The sequence below is a fragment of the Lithobates pipiens genome, unplaced genomic scaffold (genome assembly GCF_037356315.1).
Source record: "Lithobates pipiens isolate NorthernLeopardFrog02 unplaced genomic scaffold, aLitPip1_a1.2 Scaffold_8, whole genome shotgun sequence".
Lineage (NCBI taxonomy): Eukaryota > Metazoa > Chordata > Amphibia > Anura > Ranidae > Lithobates > Lithobates pipiens.
This window is the reverse complement of record NW_027507903.1, coordinates 148841797-148858828: the sequence shown is the minus strand read 5'-3', so window position 1 is coordinate 148858828 and position 17032 is coordinate 148841797. Positions and strand designations below refer to the sequence as shown.

Here is a 17032-nt window from a genome sequence, read left to right as displayed (position 1 = left end):
ACAAACCTCTGAGGGCGTCACAGAACAGCTGTACTTATACTGAGACTAAATTACACACAGGGGGTGTCTATTTATTAATTAGGTGACTTCTGAAGGCAATTTGTTCCACTCGTTTTTAGTTAGGGGTTTTAGAGTAATGGGGGCTGAATACAAATGCACGCCACACTTTTCAGATATTTATTTGTAAAAAAAAAAAATGAAAACCAGGTTTTCTTAATACTGCACTGGAAATATTTTACTTATAATATTAAGTAGAAGAGTTTCCTGTGGTCCACAAAATCCACCTTCTAAAAGAATCAATATTCAGTATGGCAAGCATGAGATAAGCAACCTAGAATTTTATAGATAAAATAGAACTGAAAGTACCAACATACTCTGCCTGCTCAAACATACACTACCTGTCTTGAGTCAATCAGAAGCAGAGATAATTTGTGCCAATCTTCATGCATTTTTACCAAATCATTGTAAGCACTTGTAGAAATAAACTGCGAGCTATGCGGAGCAAAACCCACCCAACAATCCTGACAGTGCGACTTGTAGGAGCATAACGTCCACTAGATGGCGCTGCGTCATTGTAGGTCTATACACAGTGTGGGTTGGGGCAGGGTGCGAGTTTATGGTCTGATTCTACATCATTATATTTAATTACAGACATGAATAAAAATAATAAGAGCGTTAGTCATGCACTTAGAAAACCTGAAATATTTGTATGTAAAAAGATGTGTTACTCAATATATTCTGTAGAAATATTTTCAGACTCTTCTACATTAATTTAAGAAAAAAAATCATATCAGTAAGGAGAATAAAATAACATGAATAGGGGACCAATAAAGGAAAAAAAAACCCATAAGTGTCAAAGATAGATGTATGCAATAATTCATCCAGCAATACACAGCCCTGTTCATATAAATCGTATCTGTAAGGCTGTGTAATTCTTAGGAAAAACTGTAAACGTTAAGAGTCTTGCTTAAATAATAAAACATTTATGTGAACATGTTCAATGCTCAATAAACCAACTTGGAGTCAACATGATGAAAATTAAATTCTGATTGGTTACTAAGTATAGGTGATTGCACTTTGCACATCACTGATCCCCCTGTGTAATGAAACCCGACTATTTGTTAGGATGGTGATAGAGATGATCCTCTGGCTTATTGTCTGTTGCTGATTTGTCTGTTTTATCTTATGGCAAGTTTAAAAATGAAATCAATGGATTGGCAAGAGTGACAAGCTCCCCACTATACACACTGTTCAGTTGTCACATTGCTGGATGTGTGAGAGTACAAGCTGTCCAACCATCCCTACATCTCATGGCAAAGTAGATTCTGCACTGCTAACAAAGAAAACCTCATCGTCTGTTTATTTCTATTGGAAAACAATGGGCGATGCTGACATGAGTTTGGGGGTGTACAGTGTATGGTCTACACCCTAACATTGATGAATGGATGGCAAATGAAATACATTCATCTCTCCAGCAAGCAATGCATTCCTCTTATAGAAAGCAAAGGATCATAGGAATAAATCGTATCCACTGTCAATGGACAAACATTCCAATGCTATATCATATAAAGCCATTTTACTGCTACTTGTATATACACGTAAATGTAGTCCAATAAAGGGATTGGTAAAGAGTTTTTTTTTTTTCTTTATTCTTAATGGAAAATTCAAGAGGCATGCAGTCTGTGTAGACCCTGGCAGTGCCATCCAGGAACAAAGACAGACTGAAAATACACTGATCTGAGATAAATCACTAAAAACAAGGAAATAAAAGGCTTTCTGATATCTACATTTTCTAAAGCATCTGAAGCATTTCAGATCTGAACCCTTCCCTGCACTAGAAAGACAAGAAATGGAAAGTATGTAGGTGTTGGTGACAAATTTGCTCCAGGTTTCATAAGGCTGAAGCTACAATGAGAAGTCTGTAGTCACTGGTATATGTATGATGTGCAATACACATGGGGTCTCACATGCATCTAAACCCCAAAAGACAACGATTTGTTAGCAATTCTTAGACCCCCACACATTAGATTTTCTGCAGATTTTTGTCTTCAGATTTACCAAAAAACATATAATATGAGGTCAAACCTTAAGAATTTCAATTTAACCCTGCCAGGGGTGCTTACAATGGTCAGCTTGTTGTTCATTTATGTAAAACCTTGTTCTCAAAAGCTGCAGCTGCTTAAAAAAGATGCTAGTTGGCGTTTGGCTGTAATTTGTGAGCTACTTATGTAAAGTCCATCTAGACCTACAAGTCCATCTCACCACAGGTTGACAATGCTGTTATCTGATGGAAGCTATGGTGCTCCTCCAAAGATACAGTGGGGGATCAAGAGTAGACATCCAAGGAAAAAAGAGAGTTAAATATTTATTTATTACAGGCACTTATATAATGCAGTCAATTTACACAGAGCTTTATATATATATATATATATATATATATATATATATATATATATATATATATATATATATATATATATATATATATATATATATATATATATATATATATATATATATATATATATATATATATATATATATATATATATAGTACATTAACTGCCCCCTTTATATTGTAAAGTGCTGTCTAAAGCCTGTATTATAATAATAATTCACATCAGTCCCTGTACTTAAGGAGCTTACAATCTAAGGTCCCTAACTCACATTCATACACATACTAGGGCTATTTTAGACAGAAGCCAATTAACTTACCAGCATGTCTTTGGGGTGTGGAAGGAAACCGGAGTACCCGGAGGAAACCCATGCAGGACTAAAACTGGAGTGTGAGAAATCTGCCGCATTTCTGAATAGAAACCAATCAGCTTCCAGGTTTTATTGTGAAAGCTTAGAGCGGTATTCCAGCTGATTTTTATTTATTTTTTTAAAGTCAGCAGCTACAAACACTGTAGCTGCTGACTTTTAATAAGGACACTTACCTGTCCAAGGAGCCCGTGATGTCGGCCCCCTGAGGCCGATCCGTCTTTCGAATCGTGCGCTATCATCCTAAGGGAAACAGGCAGTGAAGCCTTGCAGCTTCACTGCCCGTTTCCTACTGCTCATGCGTGCAGCGCTTTGTGAATGGCCGGTGTTCTGCCAAAAACTGTCCCCCCATCGGATAGTGTCCGCCCAGTACTGCGCAGGCGCAGTGCTTGCGCAGTACAGAGGACAAGGAGACTCCGAAAGTCTCCAATGATGAACGGCGCCTGCGCACTGAGTCCAGGTTCAAGCCCCACCATCCAAGTGGACATACGGTAGCACTTAGTAACAGGGTCCCTCGCGGGCTCGCTTCACTCGCCGCGTTTCGGGCACAGCCTCGCTTCAGCAATTTTTTATTCTAACTCTATGTCCACTTGGATGGTGGGGCTTGAACCTGGACTCACACAGGCACAGGCGCCGTTCATCTTCGGAGACTTTCGGCGTCTCCTTGTCCTCCTTACTGCGCAAGCACAGTACAGGGCGGACACTATGCGACAGGGGACAGTATTTAACACAACACCGGCTGTCCTCTGGAACACACACAGGTCCCAGAAGACAGCGCGCCCCATTACCCAGAAGAACACGAGAGGGAGGAAGAAAAAAGAAGAGCTCCGCGGTATAGGTAGAGGCAGAATAGGAAGACTGCCTAGCAACAGGCATTTATGGTAAGTAAAACATTTTTTTTGTTTTTTTCAAAAAAAAATTATAAATGTTTTGGAGAATGTTAATGTATCTTTTTATTTTAGGGTGGACCTCTGCTTTAAGTGAACAAGCTGAGTTAGAAGCTGATCAACTCCTGAGGGATCCATTTACTAAAGCTGGATCATGCACAATCTGGTGCAGCTCTACTTAGAAACCAATCAGCTTCTAGGTTTTATTGTGAAAGCTTAATTGGACTAGCTGATTGGCTACCATGCACAGCTGCACCAGATTTTTCACTCTCTGGTTTTAGTAAATCAACCCCTGGTTGTCTACCATGCACAGCTGCAACAGAGTGCTCCCATTTGAGTAAATACCCCCCCCCCCCCAGTGTGTTACTGGGGGGGAAGGGGGTCATAAAGAGTGAAAATAAAGGGAAAAATCCTAGAAAAAAAAAAGAAAAACTGAAAAATCATCTAGGATTTGTAAGTTTCAATATCAGTGTAGTCACTACCAGACCACCTCAGCCACCCAGAACAAGATTCAGTGCTACCCCACTGCAATCTTCCTAACAATGCTCCAGATTTGGCACTCTTTGGTTTTAGGAAATCAACCCCTGATTGTCTACCATACACAGCTGCGACAGAGTGCTCCAGTTTTAGCAAATACCCCCAAAGTGTGTTGCTTTGGGGGGATCATAACAAAAATAAAGGGAAAAATCCTAAAAAAAAAAAAAAATACAGAAAAACATCTAGGGTTTGTAGTAAGTTTCAATATTTTGAGCACCCACGGTGGCTTGGTGCCACTAAGTCATTGGATTGAGCCCCAGCCTGCATGTGGTTTGCATGTTCTCATGTTGTATGTGCTTGAAATTTGCCTTAATGTATGAGATTCCTAAACTGTAAACTCCTCAGGGCAGGGACTGATGCGACAGTATAAATTGTCAGTGCTATTATCATTACCTTTGCTAAGTATACTATTATATCTACACTTTAGTAACTGATAAGGGAAACCTAATGCAAGTTTTCTCCTTTGATCACAACCTGTAAAAAAAAAAAAAAGGAAAAAGCTATTAGCTGCCAGCCATGGCAGAGACAATGACAGTGGCGGTGCACAGCGAGTGATGGCAGCCACCAATGCTGTCATATGTCACATGCCCAGTGACAATGCTGGGATCAGGGCAGGCTATCAATAGGCATGGGTGGAGGAGGCTTGGCTGACAAACACTCTTTAATTGGCTGAGGAATGTTGCTGTAAAGGTCATGGAGGGAGTAGTATGAAAATTGTGTAGTAGTAGCAGTCGGTGCATGTGCTGCTCTGGGTGGATGCCATGTTGGAAGGAGCTGCACTGCACACAGCAGACGGAGGAGTGCCCCGATCTCTAAGGTGCTGCCCATAAACTTCACCCGGGTAAGGCGGACAGCTGTGTGTGTGTGTGTGTGTGTGCGATCCGATGTGCGATCCGATGTGTCGGGGCTAGATCACAGGAGGTCCCTATTAGATCGGGGGATAGGAAGTGCTGGGATCTGTCGGTTGCCTCTTGCAGGCCATGTGACGTTCTTTCGATATGACTCGTAACTTGTATTTGAGCCGAAGTGGAAAATCACTTTAAAAGTTACAAAGGAGACAAGGCAGAGAGTAGGCAGAGAGTAGGCAGAGAAGGCAGAGCAGGCGCTGTACCTCCCCACTGTCACTGTCACCGCCACCGCCTGCTACACCGGCACACCGCATAGTTTGTCATGGGAAAAAAACAAACCGTGCAAGGTAGGTCTTCCCTTTCACTTTCATTTGTTGTCTCAGGAGGTGTTTTAGCGAATGAAACAAGAAATGGAGGCGGTGTGATGGTGGGATGATTTTTTCCTACAGCAGACTTGTCAGTGTGTAAAGTCCAGGCGGAGGACTAAGGTCCATCCTTCATGATCCCTCCACTGACATGGCAGTCCTGGGCTGGGAACACTGTCACTGCCAGCACAGCCCTGTGCTTCTACATATCACAACACACACATACTTGGACTTGTGTGCTCAGACTCTAACACATTTACAACTCCCTCTATTCTTGTACAAACTATAAGGGGGTTTACTGAAGGCAGACTGTTCACTTTGCAAGGGAATTTTCTCCAGAGCTTAGTGAATGGGGCAAGGATCTGCTGACTTCCATTGTCCAATCATGTGCAAAATGTCCAAAAATGTTGTTTTTCTTGCACTTGATTGGGTATCCATTGCAAAGTGAATTTTCACCAGGTTCGCTAAGCTAGGGGGGAATTTCCTTGCAAAAAGCAGCTTTCCTTGGAAAGTAAGCAGCCTGTTTGCCTTTAGTAAATCAACCCCATTGCATCCATTCCTGTGCATTGTACATAACCATATAACCTTTATATGTAACTGGTTGTAGCATTTGCCTTTAGTAGTTGTTTTTCTTGCACTTGATTGGGTATGCATTGCAAAGTGAATTTTCACCAGGTTCACTAAGCTAGGGGGAAATTCCCTTGCAAAGAGCAGCTTTCCTTGGAAAGTAAGCAGCCTGTTTGCCTTTAGTAGTTGTTTTTCTTGCACTTGATTGGGTATTCATTGCCAAGTGAATTTTCACCAGGTTCACTAAGCTAGACGAATATTCCCTTGCAAAAAGCAGCTTTCCTAGCAAAGTAAGCAGCCTGTTTGCCTTTAGTAAATCAACCCCAATGCATCCATTCCTGTGCATTGTACATAACCAAATAACCTTTATTTGTAACTGGTTGTAGCATTTGCCTTTAGTAGTTGTTTTTCCTGCACTTGATTGATTATTCATTGCAAAGTTAATTTGCACCAGGTTCACTAAAGTTAGAGGAAAATTCCCTTGCAAAGAGCAGGTTGACTTGAACAGTAAGCAGACTGTTTGCCTTTAATACATCAACCCCAAGGTATCCATTCATGTGCATTGTACATCATCATATAACCTTTATTTGTAACAGGTTGTCGCATTTGGATAGGGAATAGTTAAAAGCAGTCTTATCTGAAACAATCCTGGGTTGAGTTTTATGCTTGGATTTATCTAGCACTATTTTTGTACAAAACATAAGTGGGTTTGGTTACTGAAGGCAAACAGACTATTCACTTTACAAGGGAATTTTTTCCAGAGCTTAGTGAATGGGGCAAGGACCTGCTGACTTTCATCATCCAATCATGTGCAAGCAAAATTGTGAAAGTAAATTTTCACCAGGTTCACTAAGCTAGGGGAAAATTCCCTTGAAAAGCAAGCAGCCTGTTTGCCTTTTGTAGTTTTTTTTGTGCACTTGATTGGGTGTTCATTGCAAAGTTAATTTGCACCAGGTTCACTAAAGCTAGAGGAAAATTTCCTTGCAAAGAGCAGCTTCACTTGGAAAGTAGGCAGCCTGTTTGCCTTTAATAAATCAACCCCAAGGTATCCATTCCTGTGCATTGTACATAACCATATAACTTTTATTTGTAACAGGTTGTAGCATTTGGATAGGGAATAGTTAAAAGCAATCTTATCTGGAATAATCCTGGGTGTTGAGTTTCATGCTTGGCTTAATCCAGCACTATTTTTGTACAAAACACAAGGGGGTTGGTTTACTGAAGGCAAACAGACTATTCACTTTGCAGGGGAATTTTCTCCAGAGCTTGGTGAATAGGGCGGGGATCTGCTGACATTCATGGTCCAATCATGTGCAAGCAAAAATGTTTTTTTTTTCTTGCACTTGACTAGGTATTCATTGCAAAGTGAATTTTCACCAGTTTCACTAAGCTAGGGAAAAGTTCCCTTGCAAAAAGCAGGAAAAGGAAAGTAAGCAGCCTGTTTGCCTATAGTAAATCAACCCCAAGTTATCAATTTCTGTGCATTATTCATAACAATATAAACTTAATTTGTATCAGGCTGTAGCATTTGGATAGGGAATAGTTAAAAGCAATTTTGTCTGGAATAATCCTGGGTGTTGAGTTTTATGTTTGGATTAATCCAGAGATCTTTGTTTTATGCTTGGATTAATCCAGGGTGCTGTGTTTTATGCTTGGATTAATCCAGGGTGCTTTGGTTTATGCTTGGATGAATCCAGGGTGCTTTGTTATAAAGTTAAAGTGTTTCTGAACCCAGAAAATGCATAATCTTTCCATTTGCCAGTTCTTTGATGTAGTGACTTCATTAGTTTACCCTTTTCAGGCTGTTTTTCCTTTACCTTGTGATGCAGCCAGTAGTACACTTCCTCTCCTAGGGTGACAAACCATCACTTACTGTACTATATCTATGCAGGAGCAACATTGTCACTTTGGGCTAATTTGGGCTACAAACACCCCCCCCCCCCCCTCTCCTAAACACAGGGCGCTTTTCTGTAGTGCCCTAAAAGGAACTGGAAAGATTGATAACATTGAGACTTCAGTTACATTCGCAGGAAATAACAAGAACACCAAATTCCTGGCAAGGACAACTGGTACTTTTCTGTGTTTGCAGAAATACTAAGGGAGACACATCCCCTGATCTCTATAGCATGGGATGGAGGTGTTCTGTAGTTCACAGAAGGAAACTGTGAAGGCTGATAACATTGAGATTTCTAGAAAGAGGTCACAAGAACAATTGCTTTCTGGTAGGGTCAACTGGTATTTTATGTGCTTGTAAAAAAACGAATGCAGACAGCACAGCAAAGTACCCCTGCAATATAACATAACATTTTCTTCTTGGTTTAAGATGCACTTTATGTTTTCATGTCAGATGTGCTGGTCAGAGCACAGGACTGCAGGGCAGGCTGGTGCTTGTAGTTCTGCAAAGACTCTGGTGCATTTTGTGTTTCCTTGGACATATGGAGGTGTAGAGTCCCTCTAGACTCTGACATGACTGTCAATGGCATCAGGGACAAGAAATGCGACAAGAGCCCAACTCCCTGTTGCTTTAGCAATGTAGAAGAGCTTAATGAGTCCCCAAGGCAGGACTGTGTGCTGTGTGCCAGGTACATTGTTAACCCTGTGCTGTACTGCAGGCGCCCAGCTGTATTGGCAGAATACACAAATAGCTGCCTTAAAACTGTCTCGTACGCATGTGCAGAGGAGCTGACACAGCAAATGAGAGGCACAGTTTCCTTAGTTTAGCTAAAATGGTTGACGAATATCATACGATCACCCACAGAGCCACTAGATCCCTGTCATTGTGATAATACCCCCACCCCCCACGTTACATTGTCACAAGTAGAAGTATAAATCCAGTGTGTGATCACACTGTTGCTGCTACTCCTTGGAGTGTTTGTCTTTTATGTTTATCTTCTGTGTATTCTTGTTACTATGTGTCCTTGTTGTTTGCTATGCAGTTTATAGTCAAGAATTGTTAATAAACATGAACTGCCATCCAGATCTGCAAAGAATTGTGCCCGATGTTTACTCTATAGATTATTTATGTTACAAGTCATTGTGTCAATGTACACAAAATGTGTCTTTTGTAGGATATTTGCTTCTGTTTTTTTATTTTTTTTTCTTCTTTTTTTGCTAAGTATATGCCTTTTGGAACAGTGTGTTATTATGTCTGTAGCAACGATTGATCATTGTGCTTGTCAGGGCATATTGTATTAATATTGCCAATTGTCGGGTGATGTGTGTGATGTGGACGAACATCCCTGCATGAACCCTTCGTTGTTGGATGGCACAATAATGATAGATAACCTCTACTGGCAGTGCAGTATGGAAGCCTAATAAACATTGTACTCGTGAATTAGATTTATGATTTGGACATTTATTTTGTAAAAGGAGAAGCGGGGTGTTGTCAAGAACAGCCAATCAAATGTATTCAGTAACTTTTAAGCTGCTTTAGTTATGTGTCAACTAAAAGCTGAGTGGTGGGTTGGAATGCCCATTATCCAGTGCTATCCATGCCAGCCTGAGCTTTCTACTAGACTACCATTGCTTCTGATCAGTCATGCTATATATCTTATATGTCTGATGTCAGGACTATTAATCATATTTGATCAGAGTGGGGTCTCTTATACCTGAAGATTGGCTATTGCTTTGTAATCTTGAGAAACAAGGGAGTAATTGTGGGATGCATGCTTTGTATGGAAGAAGAAGTGTATAGGTAGGTTGCTCTAAGGACATAGGACTTATTACAAAAGTGAGTTTCTCACTGCAATTATGTTTACTGTAAATGATAAGGGAGGAACTAGAAATTAATTTATGGGTGTAACTGGGGCAGGCTCCAAGAAAGGACTTTTTTTTTAGATGAGTGTCACATTATAATTAACTAAACAACTAAGAAGAAGCAGCCGCTAAAATGAGGTTCATTCATGACTTTAGCTTGGTGCATCAGCAACAAGGGGAAGTTTGGTCTTTTTATTGGATGGGTATCAAACCTTGAATCAAGCAAAAAGGAACAGACAACCATTAAAATAAGGCTCACTAATGACTGTAGCTGGTGTATAACCAACCAACAAGGGAAAGTTTGAACTTCAACCAGTAAATAACCAAGAAGAGCAAGTCCTTCAAATATTACCATAGTGCAGTTACCACCAAGGGAAAGTTGGGACTTTACTAGATAAGTATCAAAGTTTAAACCAAGAAACAACTAAGAAGAGTCAGCCATTAAAATGTTGTTCATTTATAACTGTAGATGGTGCAGTCACCATCGAGGATGCGTTTACTTAATAAGCAATTTAGAAGAGCCAGCCATTGAAGTAAGATTCATTTATATCTGGTGCATTCACCAACAAGGGAAATTACTTTACTGGATGAGTATCAACCCTTGAAGCAAGCAACTAATAAGAGCTTGCCATTGAAATGAGGTTCATTTTTGACTGTAACTGGTACATTCACCAACATGGGAAAGTTTGTACCTTATTGGATGAGTATCACCCATCCTTGAACCACTAAGTAATTAAGAAGTCTCATCTCTTAAAATAATTGTAGTTGGTGCATTCACCAAGAAGGGAAAATCGTTTACTGTAGGACTATGAAACCTTACACCGAGACACTAACAAGAGCAAGCTATTGAAACGAGGTTCATTTATGAGTTTAGCTTTCACCAACAAGGGGAAACTTGCACTGGATGAGTATCAATCATTGAACCACAAGTAACTATAGTCATCTGTAGAATGAGGTTTATTTATTACTGTAGCTGGTGCATTCACCAACAAGGGAAAATACTTTTCTGGATGAGTATCAAACCTTGATTCAAGCAACTAATAAGAGCTAGCCATTGAAATGAGGTTCATTTATGACTTTAGCTGGTTCATCATCAACAACGGAAAACACTTTACTGGATGAGTATCACACCTTACACCAAGAAACTAATAAGAATTAGCCCTTGAAATGAGAAGTATGCTTTTAGCCGGTGCATCGCCAACAAGTAAGAAGTTTGGACTTTACTGGGTGAGTACCCCTCTTTGAACTATTAAGTAACTAAGAGGACTTCTCTGTTAAAATGGTATTAATTTGTAATGGGTGCATTCACCAACAAGGGAAAAGACTTTACTGTATGAGTATCAATCCTTACATCAAGATACTAATAAGAATTAGCCATTGAAATGAGAAGTATGCTTTTAGCCGGTGCATCACCAACAAGTAGAAGTTTGTACTTTACTGGATGAGTACCTCTCTTTGAACTATTAAGTAACTAAGAGGACTTCTCTGTTAAAATGGTGTTCATTTGTAATTGGTGCATTCACCAACAAGGGAAAATACTTTACTGTATGAGTATCATTTCTTACATAGAGATACTAATAAGTGCTAATCAGTGAAATTAGGTTCGTGTATGACTTTTGCTGGTTCTACACCAAAAAGGCTAAATACTTTACTGGATAAGTATCAATCCTTGCACTAAGATACTAATAAGAGCTAACCATTGAAATTAGGTTCATGTATGACTTTAGCTGGTGCATCACCAACAAGGGAAAGTTTGTACACTACTAGAAGAGTATCAAACATTGAGGAACTGAGTGAGAAGAGGCAGTCATTGACATGGGGGCTCAGGTATAGATTCTTGTACTGGAAAGCTCAGTTTCCATGGCATTGTATCCAGTGGCTTTTCAGTGGGATACAATAGCCCCCAAGTCTTCACCCCGATTGTCAGGCTGTAGAGTGGCTACCATGAATAGAACATGCCACATCCCCTGGCAGTGAAGAAGATGATTGTGATCCTCTTGAAGCCCACCATGCAATGCTTGCTAGCTTCTCTCCCATGCGGTCCCCTCCTCCCCCATCTAGCAGAGTTTGGCAACATATGTGCTGGTGCAGAGCTGGTGTAGATCGGATTCTTGTGCTGAGAGAAGCACACATGAGCTCTGTGACCTCCTCCACTGACGTGTGTGCTGACGATCACGGAATTAGGTGGAGGACCCGTCGGGGATCCGTCCAGTTGACTGCTGATCGCACACACTGCACAGCTTGGAAAGTGTCTGTCAGCAGAAGATCGGCTCTCCGGATGGCTCAGTGAAGGGGGCATTCGTCAGGGAAGGGGGCATTCGTCAGGGAAGGGGGCATTCGTCTCGCTTGGATTATTTCACGGCTTTTTCCTCCTTGGGTTTGGGAATTACACTTTGCTCGGGTCATCTGGAGTTGGCTGCTGCTCAGGTTCCTCTGCTGGGGCTTGAGGAAAGGATGGTCACCTGGGGACTCTACACATCAAGGGGATCACAGGTGGAGATGTTCTGAGCAGCTGATTTGGTTTATTTTAGATGGAATACACTTGTGGATCAGCAGTGGATGGCAGGAGCAGCTGAAGAGCCATGCATTGGCTTATGTCACATGGAAAAAGCCAATCACCTCTGCTATCCCAGGTACATGGCTATGCTTGTCATTAGAGTCACTTGTCACCATTGCATTCGCTGTTTGCTGATTTTTTATTATTTTTTTTTGTATTATTTGTTCAGCTAAGTAATAGAACAGTACGGTGGATTCATTGCTGGAAGCTTCTTTGCATGCACTGAAAACAGTGATGCATCAGCCAGCTGGGGGGATCTGTTCTAATTGCATAGATTGCTGTAATACATTCAATGCAATCCTTTGCTTTCTATTCTGATGCGCATGTATTATTCAAATCTTCATTTCCAGACTGTGTCAGTGGGTGTGCTTGTAGGATCTGCTTCCTAGAACATTGTGTTCTGAGTGACACTTGGACGGGCTGTGGCTAGTAATGTCACCCAAGTTTTATGATGTGGTCAGGGGGTGACAGAGCACAAGCTCCCGTGACAAGGCTACTGTGACATGTTGATGTTGTAGGTCATGTGATCAGTGGGCTAAATACTCACATTGCATTTTATTTCTACATTGAGTGGAAATAATAACATCCATGCACATGGAGCAAAGGTAAATAACCGGTGGCAGAATATCTCATAATATAGACTAGCAAGTAAATATAAATCCAATAATTGTAAAACATGAATATAGCATAAAAAGAGACTATGAATATACATGTTTATATACTGAACATTGCATTTCCCTTGTAAAATAAAAACAAATGTGCAGATTTAACAATTATATACCTATAAAAGGTTTATTCTGCCTTGACAAGAAACATGCATTGAGTGATACTCTAACAATGGCACTAGTGAAGTGCCAACATTGCTGCTATTCAGTTTATGACTCCCTCCACATGTCACAGCAGGTGGAAGATTTGCAGTGTTGCTGAGTGATGGGAAATTCTAAGATCATGGCAACTTCCTCTTCTGTACTTTATCCCAACCATTGTTTTCTAAAAGGACTAGCAACTTGCATTTTCTGCTAGGATTCACATATTTAAAGACATTCGTTTCTTTTTAACCTCTTTTGATTGGTTGTTTGAGGTGAAGGATCACTGGGATGTGTTATAATAATCTTAGATAAGTGACAGCTCTGTTCTTCCAGGAGCCTGATTGGTTGTTTGAGGTGAAGGATCACTTAGATGTGATATAATAATCTTAGATAAGTGACAGCTCTGTTATTCCAGTAACCTGATTGGTTGTTTGAGGTGAAGGATCACTTAGATGTGATATAATAATCTTAGATAAGTGACAGCTCTGTTCTTCCAGGAACCTGATTGGTTGTTTGAGGTGAAGGATCACTTAGATGTGATATAATAATCTTAGATAAGTGACAGCTCTGTTATTCCAGTAACCTGATTGGTTGTTTGAGATGAAGGATCACTAGGATCTGTTATAATACTTTTAGATAAGTGACAGCTCTGTTCTTCCAGGAACCTGATTGGTTGTTGTTTGAGGTGTAGGGTGACTGGGATGTAATATAATAATCTTAGATAAGTGACAGCTCTGTTCTTCCAGTAACCTGATTGGTTGTTTGAGGTGAAGGATCACTGGGATCTGTTATAATAATTTTAGATAAATGACAGCTCTGTCCTTCAAGGAACCTGATTGGTTGTTTGAAGTGAAGGATCACTGGGATGTGATATAATAATCTTAGATAAGTGACAGCTCTGTTCTTCCAGGAACCAGATTGGTTGTTTGAGGTGAAGGATCACTGGGATGTGATATAATAATTTTAGATAAGTGACAGCGCTGTTGTTCCAGTAACCTGATTGGTTGTTTGAGGTGAAGGGTGACTGGGATGTGATATAATAATCTTAAATAAGAGACACCTCTGTTCTTCCAGGAACCTGATTGGGTGTTTGAGATGAAGGATCACTGGGATGTTTTACTGTAATCTTAGATAAGTGACAACTCTGCTCTTCCAGTAATCCGATTGATCCTTAGCAGAGAACTGGTAGCTCTTGCCTCAGAGAACAATCAGAGCACAGTGGCCCTTGGCTGGATAATACCAAGCAGCTGTTATTAGACAGAATGATGAGTAAGCCATTATGGCTAGGCACATAAATCCTCGTGTAATGTAAACATTGGGGGTTATTTACTAAAGGCAAATCCACTTTGCACTGCAAGTGCACTTTGAAGTGCAGTCGCTGTAGATCCAAGGGGGACATTCAAGGAAAATAAAAAACAGCATTTTAGCTTCCACATGATTGGATAATAAAATCAGCAGAGCTTCCCCTCATTTCACATCTACCCCTCAGATTTACGGCGACTGCACTTTCAAGTGCACTTTACACTTGTAGTGCAAAGTGGATTTGCGTTTCATGAATAACCCCCATAGTTGTGACTCTTCTCAAGAAAAAGTAGTGAAATCAGATTGGTGAGGTCACTTAACACTTTGGGACTGAATTATAAAAAAGCACATTTCAGTCGAGTTTGTGATTTAAAGGGGTCATTTTTATCATTGCGTTATGTGTTTATTTTAAAACGATTTTGCTCAGTTCTAATTGGATGTTTTAAAGAGAACACAGGGTAGGGTGGAATGATCTTTTTGGTAAAGTGACCTCTAAAGTTTGCCATACACTATATAACCAGGTTTTATAATCTCTGTACAATCTCATTTAGATTTACCAAACTATACAGTATAAGGACATACCTAAAAAATCCATTTATTTAGTATACAATTACGCAGGCACTACATAATTGATGGTAGCTCTAAAGAAGACTGCATAGTCATAGTGTAAAGTGTATGGGTAACTTTGAAGAGATGCTGTGGGAAGTGACCACCCTGCTGAAATGTATGCCCATCCACAACGAAGGCTCTCTTACATTCAGGTTCATACAGCAGAGATGGTGGGGGAATTAATACTCCCTTCATCCCCATCCCGTAGTCAGCCTTTCCCTTTTCTGCATTGAAAGAAGCTCAGCTTCACTGTTAACGTAAAATCTTCTGGCTCTACATTGCCAATAACAGATATTTTGTTTGACTTGCAGTTGGCTGAGAGTGCAAATGGAGCAAGTGACATTTTTAAAGAGAGCGGGGATTGCAGCTCCCAATATCTCTTTTGGAAAATGCTGGTTGCTTGGCTATCACACTGACTTCCTTGCTTCAGTACTTTGATTCACTAGCCTGCAACAACTATGCAGATAAAGACTTCAGACCTTTCTGATCTGCATACCTGTTAAATGACTCAGGAAGTACTTTTGCCAGCAGGTTCTCATAGGAGCCATGCAAAAAAAGGTCAGCAATGGAAGCTTCCACATTTCTTTATGACAGGTTTACACCACTTGCCACCCACACCAATTCTGACATTTCTCTCCTACATGTAAAAATCATAATTTTTTTGCTAGAAAATTACATAGAACCCTCAAACATTATATATGTTTTTTTTTAGCAAAGACCCTAGAGAATACAATGGCGGTTGTTGCAACTTTTTATCTTGCACGGTATTTGTGTGTTTTTTTTGTGGAAAAAAAAGCTTTGTGGTTTAAAAAAAAACAGTAACGTTAGCCCAATGTTTTTGCATTTTGTGAAAGATGGTTTCACTGAGTAAATAGATACCTAACATGTCACACTTCAAAACAGCACACGCTTGTTGAATGGCGCCAAATTTCGGTACTTAAAAATCCCCATGGGTGACACTTGAAATTTTTTTTTACTGGTTACATGTTTTGAGTTACAGAGGAGGTCTAGGGACAAAATTATTGCTCTCGCTCCAATGTTCAATGTCAATACCTCACATGTATGGTTTGAACACAGTTTTTATATGTGGGCAGGACTTTAGTATTTGCTTCTGCGTGCAAACACATTATTATTATTATTATTCAGCATTTATATAGTGCCAACAGTTTGCACAGCGCTTTACAATATGAGGGCAGACAGTACACTTACAATACAAATCAATACAGGAGGGATCAGAGGGCCCTGCTCGTTAGAGCTTACAATCTAGAAGGGAGACAGGGGCCCTATTGTTAATTATACATTCTTTTTTTTTGGTTTGACACTTTTTTGAAAAAAACAAAAAATTGATCACTTCAATGTGACATGACATGTCCTCTTTACAGTGAGATATGGGGTCAATAAGACTTCACCTCTTACCACTAGGCTGGGAAGCCTGAAATAAAAGAAAACAAAAAAAAAAAATGACCATAGCTTCTCAGCCTCGGCGGCGCCGTTTTTTTGAATGCAGAGGCCGGGCGTGACGTCATAACATCGCGCCCTGCCTCCGATGATCATAGAGACTCTGGCGACCATCTGGCCCACCAGAAATCCCTATGATCAACATCTGGAGCCAGCGGATCCGTTCTCTGACTCACCGATCATAGCAGTGAGTCGGTAGAAGCACCAGAGGACGGCAGGAGGGGGGGGAGTCCCATTTTGCCTCCCGTAAGAATGATCAAGCGATGGAACAGCTGCTATTATCATTCTTATGGTATAGGGAATCACTGGCTGAAAACGGCAATATCTGAATAATGTCTGTAGCTACAGGCATCATTCAGATATTCCCGCTCAAAGTCCATGAAGTCATATGATGGTGGGCGGGGGGGCAACAGGTTTTAAGGGCTCTTTTACATAAGCGTGTTCCTTTATATTCTCCATGCACACAGGACGTGCAAAAAAGTATTTCTGGATATTGGATTGCTGGCAGGAAAACACTCCTTAAAAAAACACGCTTTAACAGCGTTTTTTAAACACATTTATGCGCGTTGTTGAG

General features: G+C 40.4%; 1 protein-coding gene across 4 annotated transcripts in view; it reads left to right on the top strand.

Moving 5' to 3' along the window:
- Window positions 1-4866: 4866 nt before the first annotated feature.
- Window positions 4867-17032, top strand: part of SFMBT2 (Scm like with four mbt domains 2) — a 267599-nt gene continuing 255433 nt past the window's right edge. The window contains exon 1 of one of the 4 annotated variants that reach the window (XM_077469284.1): window positions 4867-5028. The gene's annotated coding sequence lies outside the window, so the exon portion shown is untranslated. Of the gene's footprint in view, window positions 5029-5232; window positions 5383-11865; window positions 12357-17032 lie in introns of those variants that run through there. The other 3 variants (XM_077469285.1, XM_077469283.1, XM_077469287.1) reach the window with 3 other exon arrangements.